Source organism: Lutra lutra, chromosome 8, assembly GCF_902655055.1.
Source record: "Lutra lutra chromosome 8, mLutLut1.2, whole genome shotgun sequence".
Taxonomy (NCBI): domain Eukaryota; kingdom Metazoa; phylum Chordata; class Mammalia; order Carnivora; family Mustelidae; genus Lutra; species Lutra lutra.
In genome coordinates this window covers 53,311,341-53,326,902 of record NC_062285.1, presented here as the reverse complement: position 1 = coordinate 53,326,902, position 15,562 = coordinate 53,311,341, and the positions used below count along the sequence as shown (strand labels likewise).

The window sequence follows — 15,562 nt, the reverse complement described above, 5'->3', positions numbered from 1 at the left end:
GCTCCATGCAATACGTGCCCTCCATAATACCCACCACCTGGTCCCCCATGCTCCCACCCCCCACCCCTTCAAAACCCTCAGACTATTTTTCAGAGTCCGTTGTCTCTCATGGCTCATCTCCCCCTCCAATACATCATCACTAGCCATCAGGGAGATTCAAATTAAAACCACATCGAGATACCAACTTACACCAGTAAGTGACATAATGGAATATGAAATAATGGAATGACAAAATGATAAAAGACCTCAACATGAGACAGGATCCATCAGAATCCTAGAGGAGAATATAGGCAGTAACCTCTTCGATATCAGCCACAGCAACTTCTTTCAAGATATGTCTCCAAAGGCAAAGGAAACAAAAGCGAAGATGAACTTTTGGAACTTCATCAAGATCAAAAGCTTCTGCACAGCAAAGGAAACAGTCAACAAAACAAAGAGGCAACCCACGGAATGGGAGAAGATATTTGCAAATGACAGTGCAGACAAAAGGCTGATATCCAGGATCTATAAAGAACTCCTCAAACTCAACACACAATAAGCAGAAAATCATATAAAAAAAAAAGGGCAGAAGATATACACAGGACACTTCTCCAATGAAGACATACAAATGGCTATCAGACACATGAAAAAATGTTCATCATCACTAGCCATCAGGGAGATTCAAATTAAAAACACATTGGGATACCACCTTACACCACTCAGAATGGCCGAAATTAGCAAGACAGGAAACAACATGTGTTGGAGGGGATGTGGAGAAAGGGGAGCCCTCTTACACTGTTGGTGGGAATGCAAGTTGGTGTAGCCACTTTGGAGAACAGTGTGGAGATTCCTCAAGAAATTAAAATAGGGGCGCCTGGGTGGCTCAGTGGGTTAAGCGCTGCCTTCGGCTCAGGTCATGATCTCGGAGTCCTGGGATCGAGCCCCGCATCGGGCTCTCTGCTCTCTCGGGGAGCCTGCTTCCTCCTCTCTCTCTGCCTGCCTCTCTGCCTGCTTGTGATCTCTCTGTCAAATAAAAACAAACAAAACAAACAAAAAAAAAAAAAAAAAAAAAAAAAAAAAAAAAAAAAAAAGAAATTAAAAATAGAGCTTCCCTATGACCCTGCCATTGCACTACTGGATATTTACCCCAAAGATACAGATGGAGTGAAAAGAAGGGCCACCTGTACCCTAATGTTCATAGCAGCAATGGCCACGGTCGCCAAACTGTGGAAAGAACCAAGATGCCCTTCAACGGACAAATGGATAAGGAAGATGTGGTCCATATACACTATGGAGTATTATGCCTCCATCAGAAAGGATGAATACCCAACTTTTGTATCAACATGGATGGGACTGGAAGAGATGATGCTGAGTGAAATAAGTCAAGCAGATAGAGTCAATTATCATATGGTTTCACTTATTTGTGGAGCATAAGAAATAACATGGAGTACATAGGGAGATGGAGAGGAGAAGGGAGTTGGGGGAAAATTGGAGGGGGAGAGGAACCATGAGTGATTGTGGACTCTGGAAAACAATCTGAGGGTTTGGAGGGGCAGGGAGTGGGAGGTTGGGTGAGCCTGAGTGGGTATTACAGAGGGCACGTATTGCAAGGAGCAATGGGTGTGGTACATAAATAATGAATTCTGGAACACTGAAAAGAAATTTTAAAAATAAAGAAAAAATTAAAAAAAATACATAATCCTGAAATTTTCATAAATAAATAAAAACACTTTATTGTTTTAATAAAAAGCTAACCATTTAGCTTTCAGTGAGTTATAACCTTTTTGCTGATGGATTGATTGTTCTTTCTCAAAGTTAATAGCTGTTAAGCTGATAGGGTGGTGTTTGCTGATGGTTGGAGTGACTGTCACAATGCCTTAAAAATGTTTTTTCATTCTAGAAATGCTTTTTGTTTGTTTGTATGTTTTTAGTTTTTTGCTGGTACTTTAGATAAATCTTATCCATCCTTCAGAGTTCAGCACAACTGTCACTGCCTTGGGCAATCTTTCTTTGGTCACTTCCCAATCTATGCCTAATCAGATAGCTAACTTTTCTTCCCATTTCCCCATACCTATCATCCCACTTTCCCACATCCTGCTTGTGGGGTTCCTCTGTGTACAGAAGAGCTACTTTTCCCTACCTTTGAGACATTTGGCAAATCTCATGGTTATAATATTCTTCCTATTGCAATAGTTACCCCTATTGCAGTATGATTTCATACTTACAATAATCTTTTTAGAATAAACTCTCTCCTTACTAAGTCCAGATATGTTTTGTTTTGTTTATGACAATGTACAATAGTATGGATCCTTTCTGATTTTACCATGTGTTTAACCCTATAAGAGAATAAGCACAACTATCCTCCAAACAATACTTGAGTGTGTTTTTATTAAGATTTTATTTATTCATCTCATAGGAAGAGAGCACAAGTAGGCAGAGAGGCAGGCAGAGGGAGAGAGAGAAGCAGGGTCCCCACTGAGCAGGAGCCCAATGCAAACTTAATCCCAGGACTCTGGGATCATGACCAGACCTGAAGGCAGACACAAAAAAACAGAGCCACCCAGGCACCCCAAAACAATACTTGAGTCTTATGGCACCAATTAATAACAGCTATACTGCTCTATGAGTTTGAAGAAAAAGAATAGCAAACCTGTTATAGAGAATTTAGTATATCAGCATTACTAATGTTAAGTGGAATTTTATCAGAGATATTTACTCTTCCCCCATAAAATAATCACTTCTGCTTTCAGGGGAGCAGAGGGAGGTCAGGGTGTCTCTTTAACACTGGACTTTGCTTTACTCTGTGTACCTAACATTCAACAACTTGCATATACAATCATAAAATACAACCGTACAATGATGAAAACTAGAGAACAACCACTAGAGTCAGGGATCTTCATTTCAATCCAAACTTCACCACTTCCCAGAGGCACCACATTACACAAGTTGAAGGACTCTAGTATTTTGATTTATCTTGCAAACAGTAATAATAATTAAAGCTGTGCCACAGAGCTGTAAAAATATGACCTAATGCTTATAAAGAGCTTTCTCCTATCAACAGAGCCTTACTAGGAGCCTAGAGCAACAAAGTGGTTAGAACTGTACCTCCCCACACTCCTTGCTGGTGGCAGTGAGGCCTGGCATGGAGGTAATCATCCATCCCTACTCAGGCAATGAGTGCTGTATGAGCCACAGCCCTTCTTTCACTGGAAAGGTATCAGTGGGGCTGAAATGGACCTGAATTCCATTCATCAGCAATAAGGCAATATGACTAAGTGCAACCAATTTTACCAGGCTCGTATTGGTATTGGCAGGGCTTAATGTGAAACTGAACATGAACATCCACCCAGCCCTCATGTTACATCTCAATGAGGGAACTGCCTCCTAAAAAAAAATGTAAAAATTAAAAAAAGTATTGGGGAGGGTATGTGCTATGGGGAGTGCTGTGAATTATATAAGACTGATGAATCACAGATCTGTACCCCTTAAACAATACATTATATGTTAATAAAAAAAAATAAGAACACTCACAACCCAATTTAAAAATAGGCAAATGATTTAAACAGATACCTTACCAAAGAAAATATACAGATGGCAACTAAATGCACCAAAAGGTAATGAACACATTAGCTATTAGGTGTACAAAAATTAAAATCACAAGGAAATACCACAACACCTACTAGAATGTCTAAAAGTATAAAAATTGATCATACAAAATAAATGGACCATAAGGGGTGCCAGGGTGGCTCAGTCAGTTAAGTGTCAGCCTTCAGCTCAGGTCATGAACCCAGAGTGCTGGAATGAAGTCCCAATTAGGCTCCCTCCCTCTCCTTCCTACTCTGGTTCTCTCTCACTGTCTGTCTCTCTCTTTCTCTATCCAATAAATAAATAAAGTCTTAGAAAGAAAAGAGACATGGAAGGAAGGAAGGAAGGAAGGAAGGAAGGAAGGAAGGAAGGAAGGAAGGAAAAGACTCCTACATCACTGGTGGGACTGTAAAATCGTGTGACTACTTGGAAAACTGGTTTCTTAAAAAGTTACACATATACATTCTGTATGCCCCAGCCATTCCACTCCTAGGTTTTTATCCAATCTACAATGAATGAAAGGATATGTCATTAGAGAAATTTGTGCATAAAAGCTCATAGCAGCTTTATATTGTAAGTGCCTTAAAACTAAAATGACAAAATATCTTTTATCAGGTGAATAGTAAGCAAATTATGATATATCCACAAATGGAATTTTTCTCAGAAATAAGAGGAGTGAGTTATAGATACACATAATAATGTTGGATGAATCTCAAAAACTAATGTTGAATAAAATAAGCCAGATGAAAAATGGTTGGCTATAAAAAGCAGCAGTGAGGGTAGGGAGGTGGGGCCAAGAAGGAAGGAGTTGACAAGGGGCACAAGAAAACTTTGAAGAATAATTGATATATTTATGATTGCGATTATGGTGTTATTTTCTTGGGAACATACAATATATCAAAACGTATAAAATTGTGCACTTTAAATATGTACAGCTTATTGAATGTCAATTATATCTCAATAATGCTGTTTAAAAATTTAAAAAAAAAAAAACAAAAAAAGATAGATTTGACTCTACAAAAAACAGAACTAGATGCCAAAAATCAGCAATGACACTTTTCAAAATTTTTTAATTTTTTTATTATATATAATGTATTATTAGTCCCAGGGATACAGATCTGTTATTCGCCAGGTTTACACATTTCACAGCACTCACCATAACACATACCCTCCCCAATGTCCATAACCCCATCAGCCTCTCCCTACCCTCTCCCCATCACAACCCTCAGTTTGTTTTGTGAGATTAAGAGTCTCTTATAGTTTGTCTCCCTCCCAATCCCATTTTGTTTCATTTATTTTTTTCTTACCACCAAGTTCCCCAAGTTGCATCTCCACTTCCTCATATCAGGGAGATCATATGAAAGTTGTCTTTCTCAGAGGATTGACATATTTCACTAAGCATAATACCCTCTAGATCCATCCACATCATCACAAATGGCAAGATGTCATTTCTTTTGATGGCTGAATAGTATTCCATTGTGTACATACAGGACAGCTTCTTTATCCAATATCTGTTGATGGACATCTAGGTTCTTTCCATAGTTTGGCTATTGTGGACATTGCTGCTATAAACATTTGGGTGCATGTACCCCTTCGGATCACTACATTTGTATCTTTACAGTAAATACCCAGTAGTGGGATTGCTAGGTCATAGGGCAGCTCTATTTTCAACTTTTGAGGAATCTCCATGCTGTTTTCCAGAGTGGTTGCACCAGCTTGCATTTCCACCAACAGTGGAGGAGGGTTCCCCTTTCTCCACATGCTTGCCAACATCTGTCATTTCCTGACTTGTTAATTTTAGCCATTCTGACTGGTGTGAGATGGTATCTCATTGTGGTTTTGATTTGTATTTCCCTGATGCCAAGTATGTTGAGCACTTTTTCATGTGTCTGTTGGCCCTCTGGATGTCTTCTTTGAAGAAATGTGGGTTCATGTCCTCTGCCCGTTCGATTGGATTATTTGTTCTTTGGGAGTTGAGTTTGATAGCGCTTTATAGATTTTGGATACTAGCCCTTTATCTGATATGTCATTTGCAAGTATCTTTTCTCATTCTCTCAGTTGTCTTTTGGCTTTGTTAACTGTTTCCTTTGCTGTGCAAAAGCTTTTGATCTTGATGAAGTCCCAATAGTTCATTTTAGCCCTTGCTTCCCTTGCCTTTGGTGATGTTTCTAGGAAGAAATTGCTATGGCTGAGGTCGAAGAGGTTGTTGCCTGTGTTCTCCTCAAGGATTTTGATGGATTCCTTTCTCACATTGAGGTCCTTCATCATTTTATGTCTATTTTTGTGTGTGGTATAAGGAAGTGGTCCAGTTTCATTTTCTGAATGTGCCTGTCCAATTTTCCTAACATCTTTTGTGGAAGAAACTGTCTTTCTTCCATTGGACATTCTTTCCTGCTTTGTCAAAGATTACTTGACCATAGAGTTGAAGATCTATTTCTGGGCTCTCGATCCTGCTCCATTGAACAGAACAGTGTCCATTGAACAAAAGCAGTGTCTATTTTTGTGCTAGTACCATACTGTCTTGATGTTGACAGCTTTGTACTAGAGCTTGAAGTCTGGAATTGGGATGTCACCAACTTTGCTTTCTTTTCAATATTCCTCTAGCTATTCAAGGTCTTTTCTGATTCCATATACATTTTATTTGTTTATTTGATTATTTGTTCCATTTCTTTGAAAAAAAAAAAAGGATGGGATTTTGATAAGGATTGCATTAAATGTGTAGATTGCTTTAGGTAGCATAGACATTTTACCAAATATTTGTTCTTCCAATCCAGGAGCATGGAACATTTTTCCATTTCTTTGTATCTTCCTAAATTTTTTTTTCATGAGTACTTTATAGTTTTCTGAGTATAGATTCTTTGCCTCTTTGGTTAGGTTTATTCCTAGGTATCTTACGGGTTTTGGGTACAATTGTAAATGGGATTGACTCCTTAATTTCTCTTTCTTCTGTCTTGTTGTTGGTGTTAATAAATGCAACTAATTTCTGTGCATTGATTTTATATCCTGACACATTACTGAATTCCTGTACAAGTTCTAGCAGAATCGGAGTGGAGTCTTTTGGGTTTTCCACATATGGTTTCATATGATCTGCAAAGAGTGATAGTTAGACTTCTTTGCCAATTTGGATGCCTTTAATTTCTTTTTGTTGTCTGATTGCTGAGGCTAGGACTTCTAGGACTATGTTGAATAGCAGTGATGATTGTGGACATCCCTACCGTGTTCCTGATATTAGCGGAAATCCTCTCAGTTTTTCTCCATTTAGAATGATATTAGTGGTTGGTTTTTCTTAGATTTTATTTGGTTTATATAGTTGGCTGCTCCCATGTTAGGGGCATAGATATTTAAAATTGTAAGATCTTCTTGTTGGACAGATCCTTTGAGTACGATATAGTGTCCTTCCTCATCTCTTATTATAGTCTTTGGCTTAAAATCTAATGGATCTGATATAAGGATTGCCACTCCTGCTTTCTTCTGATGTCCATTATCATGGTAAATTCTTTTCCATCCCCTCATTTTAAATCTGGAGTTGTCTTCGGGTTTAAATAAAATGAGTTTCTTGTAGGCAACATATAGATGGGTTTTGTTTTTTTATCCATTCTGATACTCTGTGTCTTTTGATTGGGGCATTTAGCCCATTAACATTCAGGGTAAGTATTGAGAGATATGAACTTAGTGCCATTGTATTGCCTGTAAGGTGACTGTTACTATCTATTGTCTCTGTTCCTTTCCGATCTACTACTTTTAGGCTCTCTCTTTACTTAGAGGACCCCTTTCAATATTTCCTGTAGAGCTGGTTTGGTGTTTGCAAATTCTTTCAGTTTTGTTTGTCCTGGAAGCTTTAATCTCTCTTCTATTTTCAATGATAGCCTAGCTGGATATAGTATTCTTGGCTGCATGTTTTTCCTCGTTTAGTGCTCTGAATATATCATGCCAGCTCTTTCTGGCCTGCCAGGTCTCTGTGGATAAGTCTGCTGCCAATCTAATATTTTTACCATTGTATGTTACAGACTTCTTTTCCCGGGCTGCTTTCAGGATTTTCTCTTGTCACTGAGACTTGTAAATTTTACTATTAGGTGATGGGGTGTGGACCTATTCTTATTGATTTTGAGGGGGGTTCTCTGCACCTCCTGGATTTTGATGCTTGCTGCCTTTGCCATATTGGGGAAATTCTCTCCAATAATTCTCTCCAATATACCTTCTACCTCCCCTCTCTCTTTCTTCTTCTTCTGGAATCCCAATTATTCTAATGTTGTTTCGTCTTATGGTGTCACTTATCTCTCGAATTCTCCCCTCGTGGTCCAGTAGCTCTTTGTCCCTCTTTTGCTCAGCTTCTTTATTCTCTGTCATTTGGTCTTCTATATCGCTAATTCTTTCTTCTGCCTCATTTATCCTAGCAGTGAGAGCCTCCATTTTTGATTGCACCTCATTAATAGCTTTTTTGATTTTAACTTGGTTAGATTTTAGTTCTTTTATTCCTCCAGAAAGGGCTTTTATATCTCCCGAGAGGGTTTCTCTAATATCTTCCATGCCTTTTCAAGCTCAGCTAGAACCCTGAGAATCATCAATCTGAACTCTAGATCTGACATATTACCAATGTCTGTATTGATTAGGTCCCTAGCCTTCGGTACTGCCTCTTGTTCTTTTATTTGTGGTGAATTTTTCCGCCTTGTCATTTTGTCCAGATAAGAGTATATGAAGGAGCAATAAAATACCAAAGTGTGGCAACAACCCCAGGAAAAAATGCTTTAACCAATCAGAAGAGATCCCAAATCGTGGGGGGGGGGGGGGAAAGGGGATAAAAAGAGGTTCAGAAAGAAAAAAATAAAAAGAAAGAAAGAAAAGAAACAATTAAAAAAAGAAAACGAATAAAGAAAATATAAAAAAATATAGATATATATTAGATAAACTAGTTAAAAAACGTTAAAAAAGAAAAGGGCAAAAGTTTAAAAAAATTTAGCAGAAGAAAAGCAAAAAAATTGAAAAAGAAAAAAAATTAAATTAACTGCAAGGCTACAGAATCATGGGGAGAAGGCCATGAGTTCCGTGCTTTGCTTTCTCCTCCTCTGGAATTCCGATGCTCTCCTTGGTATTGAAACTGCACTCCTTGGTAGGTGAACTTGGTCCTGGCTGGTTTCTCGTTGATCTTCTGGGGAAGGGGCCTGTTGTAGTAATTCTCAAGTGTCTTTGCCCCAGGCAGAATTGCACCGCCCTTACCAGGGGCCGCTCTGAGTAATCAGCTCGGGTTCACTTTCAGGAGCTTTTGTTCCCTGAGCGCTTTCCGTAGAGCTCTGGTGGACGGGAATGAAAATGGCAGCCATCCAGTCTCCGGCCCGGAGGAGCCGAGATCCCAGGGCCCCACTCCTCAGTGCACCCTCAGAGAATAGCGCCCAATTACTCCCGTTTGCCTGGCCTCCGGCCGCCTCTGAGCTCACCAACCCTGTGACCGGTTCAAGGTAACCCCAAGTTGAGAGCTCACTCCTCAGCTCTGTCTCTGTAGCCAGCTTCCCTGTTCTAATACCTGTAAGCTCTGGGACACTCAGACACCCCCAATCCTTCTGTGACCCTGCGGGACCTGAGGCCACACTGACCCCGCGTGGGCTTCACCCCGGTTAAGCCTCTGGAGTGATGTCCCTCAGTGGAACAGACTTTTAAAAGTCCTAATTTTGTGCTCCGTTGCTCCGCCACTTGCCAGGAGCCGGCCCCTTCCCCCCGCGGTCTATCTCCCATCACTTTGGATTCACTTCTGTCGCTTTGGATTCACTTCTCTGCCCGTCCTATCTTTCAGAAAATGGTTGATTTTCTGTTTCTAGAATTGCTGTTCTTCTTCTCTTTGATCTCCCATTGGATGTGTGGTGTTTGTAGTCTTTAGATAAGCTATCTAGCTGATTTCCTGCTACCTGAAGTAGTCTCAGCCTGCTACTTCTCCACCATCTTGACTTCTCCCCGTACATAGGCGTTTTTAAGATGAGATTCTACCAATGTGAGGGTTATAATTGCCAGGTTCCCTGTTACACTCAAGATATAGGTGAACACATAGAAAGATAAAAAGTAGGATTTGCAGTTGTGGGTCATCGGTCAGTCCCAGCAGGATAAAAGTTGTTATTGCTGTGTAGTTCCATATCACTAACTTTTGACATCTGAAAATAAAAGAGATTTTATAAGGAGATCAATATTGAATTCTGTAGCAAAAGATGAATATAAAGCCCAGCAAACCAAGTCTATGTTTTTTTTTCTCAATGTTCACATCATAATCAATATTACCACCTATTCCAGTTAGTCTTCCTGAATATTCCACATCTGAGCAGTAAAGATTATTCCTTAGAGTTCATGTTTCTGGAAAACAATGTAACATTTTCTCAGATCATTCTTTGCCCCTCAAAATGTGCAGATGTACATGTAGATTGTAATTCATCACATGATTGGATTTACAAATAAGTTAGAGCAAAAAAAAAAAAGGTGATTTTACTTAATGTGTACTTAAATGTTGTTTAGCCAAGACAAATCTTGGATATATATGATATCCAGATAACAAAGACCATGACTTCTCTTCAGTTGTTATTATCAAAGGATTGTTTTAAGGGTACGATGCATTTCTGCTGGAAAACAAACAACAATGAAAACAAAACACAACACTGGACCCCTGTGATTTTCCCTTTTTTCTTTATTCCTATCTTGTTTTATTCCTTATTCTTAACTCAAAGATAGTTTGATATACAGCTGCTTTATCTATAGAGTCAGAGAAGGAATATCTTCATATGCCTACATGTTATTTTTCAGTTGTCTGTGGCTCCATATCTCTCAAAAGCCCTGAAATGCAATCTATGTTTAATACCAATAAATACAGTCTTCCAAGGCTATGCACCTTTTTTCTTTTTTTATATTTAGAGAGGGAGTACAAGTGTCAGAAGAGGGAGGGAGAGAATCTTAAGCAAGTTCCATGTCCCAGTGCAGAGACCAATTCGGGGCTCAGTCTCACTACCCTGAGATTATGACCTGAGCTGAGATCAAGATTGGAACATTTAACCAACTGAGCTACTCAGACTCCCCACAGGCTGTGAATCTTTAATTGTGTTTTTAATTTTCTTCAAAAAGATACTATCATCTCCACCTTCTCATCTTACCCCTACTTTGTTTAGGTCTTAAGGCTCTGCATCTTTCATGTCCAACCTCCCACTACTCTAACAACCCACAGGAACATTATTACTATTGAAGTCATTGGCATATTTTTTGTAGTTCTTTTGCCTGACATCCCCATAATATTTTTTTAAGTTAAGATTCCATCATGCTTCAAATTGATTCCATGCCTACATCCTGATTTTCTTCCTGACTCTCTCTCTCTTTTTAAAATTTTATTTATTCATTTGACAGAAAGAGATAGAACACAAGCAGGGGGAGTAGCAGGCAGAGGGAGAGGGAGAAGCAAGTCTTGTAGAGCAGGGGGAGCCTGATGAGGGATTCGACCCCAAGACCCTAGGATCATGACCTAAGCTGAAGGCAATTGCCCAATCAGCTGAGCAACCCAGGCACCCTAATATCTCTCTTTTTACTGACCTACAGTCTCCTCATTCTCTATTCACCTATGAAGTATTTCTGTTCCCCAATATTTTGTCTTGAGACCCCTCTTTTCTTGTTTGCTCTTTGTTCTTCTTCCTACTGCATGCTCTCCAAGAGGATTTCACTTCATGCAATTGATTTTATTCTCATTTATATGCATTCCAAAGGCCAAATTTTTTTTATTTCCAAATAAAACAATTGCTAAGTGCACATTTCCAGTTGTCTGTTCCACGACACTTCATACGCCATGAATTCAAAGTGAAATCATGGTCCTTCTCCAAGACGTTTTCCCTTCTAGTGTTAACTATTTATTGATGAAGATTAGTCTCTTGCGTATAGCCTGTAAGGTTCTTCATGGACAGGACCTTCCTTATTTTCTCATTTTATCACTTACATATTCCTTGCCTTTCTTTCTGCCTACTTAAATTCCACAAACATTGCTGCTTGTATTCTTCATATTTTTCAAAGTCTCTCTCTTCCTTACCCTTTCCTTCCTTTCTCTTCTCTTCTCTTCTCTACAGGGCTGTCTTTCTTTTCTTTCTTTCTTTTTTTTTCTTCCTCTTCTATTTTTCCTCAAGGGCTGTCTTCTCTTCCAGGACTACTCTTTGATTAAGTCAATTGGTCCTTCCAAATTATCCTTTGGTATCAGTTTTCAAAGGAAATTTTTATTTACCCTCCCAGAGTATGTGAGATTAGGATACCATGTTATTTCTAAACACCTGTTGTTTACTCTTCCTTGGAATAAATCACATGGTATACTTCCATATGCTTATATTTCTCCTCTATGTTTCTGTACACTTTTCCAAAATAGAGGTTATGTTTTGTTATATAAGTGTGACCTGGAGAGAAAAAAGAGTCCTCAATGTATTAGACTAAGCTATCTTCTTTAATGCCTAGTTTGGTGCAAAGTATCCCATTTTCTAGCAAAATGTTCATAGTCTGTGAAGATCTAGCATCGAGAAAGATGACATTCCAGTATAGGTGAAAACTTCTAATCATATTGATAAGCATACTGTATCACAAAACACATGTAATCCTATTTGACTATAAATTACAGCAATACAAAGCCAATTTTATAGATGGAGCAAAGAGGGCAATGCGAATTTGAGGACTTTAGTTTTGGAGATCTACCATCAGACAGAGTGGTATAGGACATGATGAACACCAAAGAGATCTGATTATTTAAGTATACAAAGACTTACTGTGACTCAAATCAGACTGATGGAAAACGACTAAGTATTATCTATCAGTGAGAGAATCAGTTGTTAATCCCATATTCTATGGTTATGGCTGTGGTTGTTGTTGCTGTGGATAACTCTGCTCAATCCAAAAATGACAGAAACTCTTGCCAATGAGAGATTATATTTTCATACAGACATATGTTACATTTGAGATTACCAATGGAAGAGTTTGGGATTCTAAGCTTCTTTAGTGAAAGCAATTTTCTGCATTTAAATTTAGGGATTCAGTTTAATTCCAAAAGAGTAGTTGTCTTCTGAATTTTAATTTCCTAAAATATGTTATTTTGGGGAGAAATCTCCGTAAGCCAAACCTGGTATTTTTGGTGAGCTTATTTAGTACTCATGTGAAGGAAGGGCTTTTGTGGAAAAAATAGCAACCTATTCTGACATTCTAAGATTTTTTGGTATATGTACATGTTGCAAGATTTCTCACCTCCCCCAGCAATTGGTACAATGGCTTCTTTGGGGGCACAGCATTGATCTGAATCACTGTTCAGATGCATATTGGCCATATATACATTATTTGTTCCCTATGAATATCTGTCTCATTCTTTAAAAGGAGAAGAAAGCATATTCATTTAAAAGGATTGTTAATATCTTGTGGGGGGTAGGTAAAATGTTAAACAGAGTTTAAAACATATAATGTTGCTCTTTTCGTCTGGTTATTGTGTCATGAGTCACCATGAGCAGCAAAGTCTCCAAGTGACACCCTGTACTGGTGGTGTGGGAAGTTTCTGAAGATTGTGGAGCTGCAGATCAGCTTGAAGAACTACAACTCACAGAAAGACAAATGCTTCTCAGGACACTCGGGCTCAATTCCACTCCCTGCCCCAAGTTTTGGGGGACTAGCAGCACTGTGATGAGTCCATGATTGTGGATATTCCCCACATGGACACTGAGACACTGAAGAAACTCAACAAGAATAAAAAATTAGTCAAGAATATGACCAAGAAGTGTGATGCCTTTTTGGCTTCAGAATCTCTGATCAAGCAGATTCCACAAGTTTTGGGTCCAGGCCTGAATAAAGCTGGCAATTTCCCTTCCATTCTCAACCCACAATGAGAACATGGGGCCCAAAGTAATGAAGTAAAGTTCACAGTCCAATTCCAGATGAAGAAGTTGCTATGTCTGGCAGTGACTGTTGGTCACATGAAGATGGCAGATGACGTGCTTGTGTGCAACATCCACGTAGCTGTCAACTTCCAGGTGTTGTTGCTCAAGAAGAATTGACAGGAGGTCTGGGCTTTATACATCAAAAGCATCATGTGCAAGCCCTAGCACCTGTACTAAGGTACATCTTGATAAACCTTAGTGCTAACACTAAAAAAAAAAAAAAGGAATATCCATATGAGGAACACTAGTATTGGTTTTATAGCATAACTTTTTTCTGTGCATAATGAATTGAGTCAATAAAATCAGCTTCTCATGAAAAGCATAAAAGAGAAGTAATGACTCCTTTCAGTTCTCTCTTTCTATCCACATTATTCCCATTCACTTCGCTCACTTTAACAACTGTCATTTGCAATCTTATTCTCTTTGCCCAGGATATCCATTTAATTATATTTTTTACTTTTACTTGGAATTCTTACTGCATTATTGAAAGTGCTGTGAGCAGTCCTATATTTTATATTCATATGGCCCTGGGTATATGTTTTTATAAAGGATTAATAATTCCATACCTAAATGTCTACCTTTTTATCTGTCGCTCAAAATCTTATAAGGTGGTGACTGTCTATTCTACTAATCCAAATGGCTAGTGCATGCCTGAAATGTAGTTGCTTTGAAAGTCTTTTCAGAAATAACATCTGAATGATTTTCACTATAAGAATTAGGAAGAAATTGTAAGAGACCCTTAATCTCAGGAAACAAACTGAGGATTGCTGGGGAGTGGGGAGGGAGGCGTAGGGTGGCTGAGTGTTGGACATCGGGGAGGATATGTGCTATGGTGAGTGCTGTGAATTGTGTTAGACTGATGATTCACAGACCTGTACCCCTGAAGCAAATAATGCATTATATGAAAAAAATGCATTTTTTTGTCATATAATGAAACAGCAAAGGCAAAGAAGACACAGAATGTGGAGAGCTGAAAAAAAAACTTTTGATCATTTGTTCCTATAAAGCATTAAAAAGTACAATAGGTAAGAAAAAAAGAAGGAAGAATAAATTATATTTGTGAGTTTCTTTTTTTTTAATTTTTTATATTTTCAGCATAACAGTATTCATTATTTTGCACCACACCCAGTGCTCCATGCAATCCGTGCCCTCTACAATACCCACCACCTGGTGCCCCCAACCTCCCACCCCCCACCCCTTCAAAATTCTCAGATCGTTTTTCAGAGTCCATAGTCTCTCATGGTTCACCTCCCCTTCCAATTTCCCTCAACTCCCTTCTCCTCTCCATCTCCCCTTGTCCTCCATGCTATTTTTTATGCTCCACAAATAAGTGAAACCATATGATAATTGACTCTCTCTGCTTGACTTATTTCACTCAGCATAATCTCTTCCAGTCCCGTCCATGTTGCTACAAAACTTGGGTATTCATCCTTTCTTTTTTCTTATTTCTTTTTTTTTTTTTTACAGCTTTATAAACATATATTTTTATCCCCAGGGGTACAGGTCTGCGAATCGCCAGGTTTACACACTTCACAGCACTCACCATAGCACATACCCTCCCCAATATCCATAACCGCACCCCCTCTCCCAACCCCCTCCCCCCATCAACCCTCAGTTTGTTTTGTGAGATTAAGAGTCACTTATGGTTTGTCTCCCCACCATTCCCATCTTGTTTCATTTACTCTTCTCCTACCCCCTCAACCCCCCATGTTGCATCTCCTCTCCCTCATATCAGGGAGATCATATGATAGTTGTCTTTCTCCGATTGACTTATTTCACTAAGCATGATACCCTCTAGTTCCATCCACGTCGTCGCAAATGGCAAGATTTCATTTCTTTTGATGGCTGCATAGTATTCCATTGTGTATATATACCACCTCTTCTTTATCCATTCGTCTGTTGATGGACATCTAGGTTCTTTCCATAGTTTGGCTATTGTAGACATTGCTGCTATAAACATTCGGGTGCACGTGCCCCTTCAGATCACTACGTTTGTATCTTTAGGGTAAATACCCAGCAGGGCAATTGCAGGGTCATAGGGTAGTTCTATTTTCAACATTTTGAGGAATCTCCATGCTGTTTTCCAGAGT

The 15,562-nt window shown here is 38.9% G+C and overlaps 1 pseudogene; it reads left to right on the top strand.

Annotated features, from left to right (window-relative positions):
- Positions 1–3,246: 3,246 nt before the first annotated feature.
- Positions 3,247–13,637, top strand: LOC125106888 (60S ribosomal protein L10a-like; annotated as a pseudogene).
- The last annotated feature ends 1,925 nt before the right edge of the window (positions 13,638–15,562 follow it).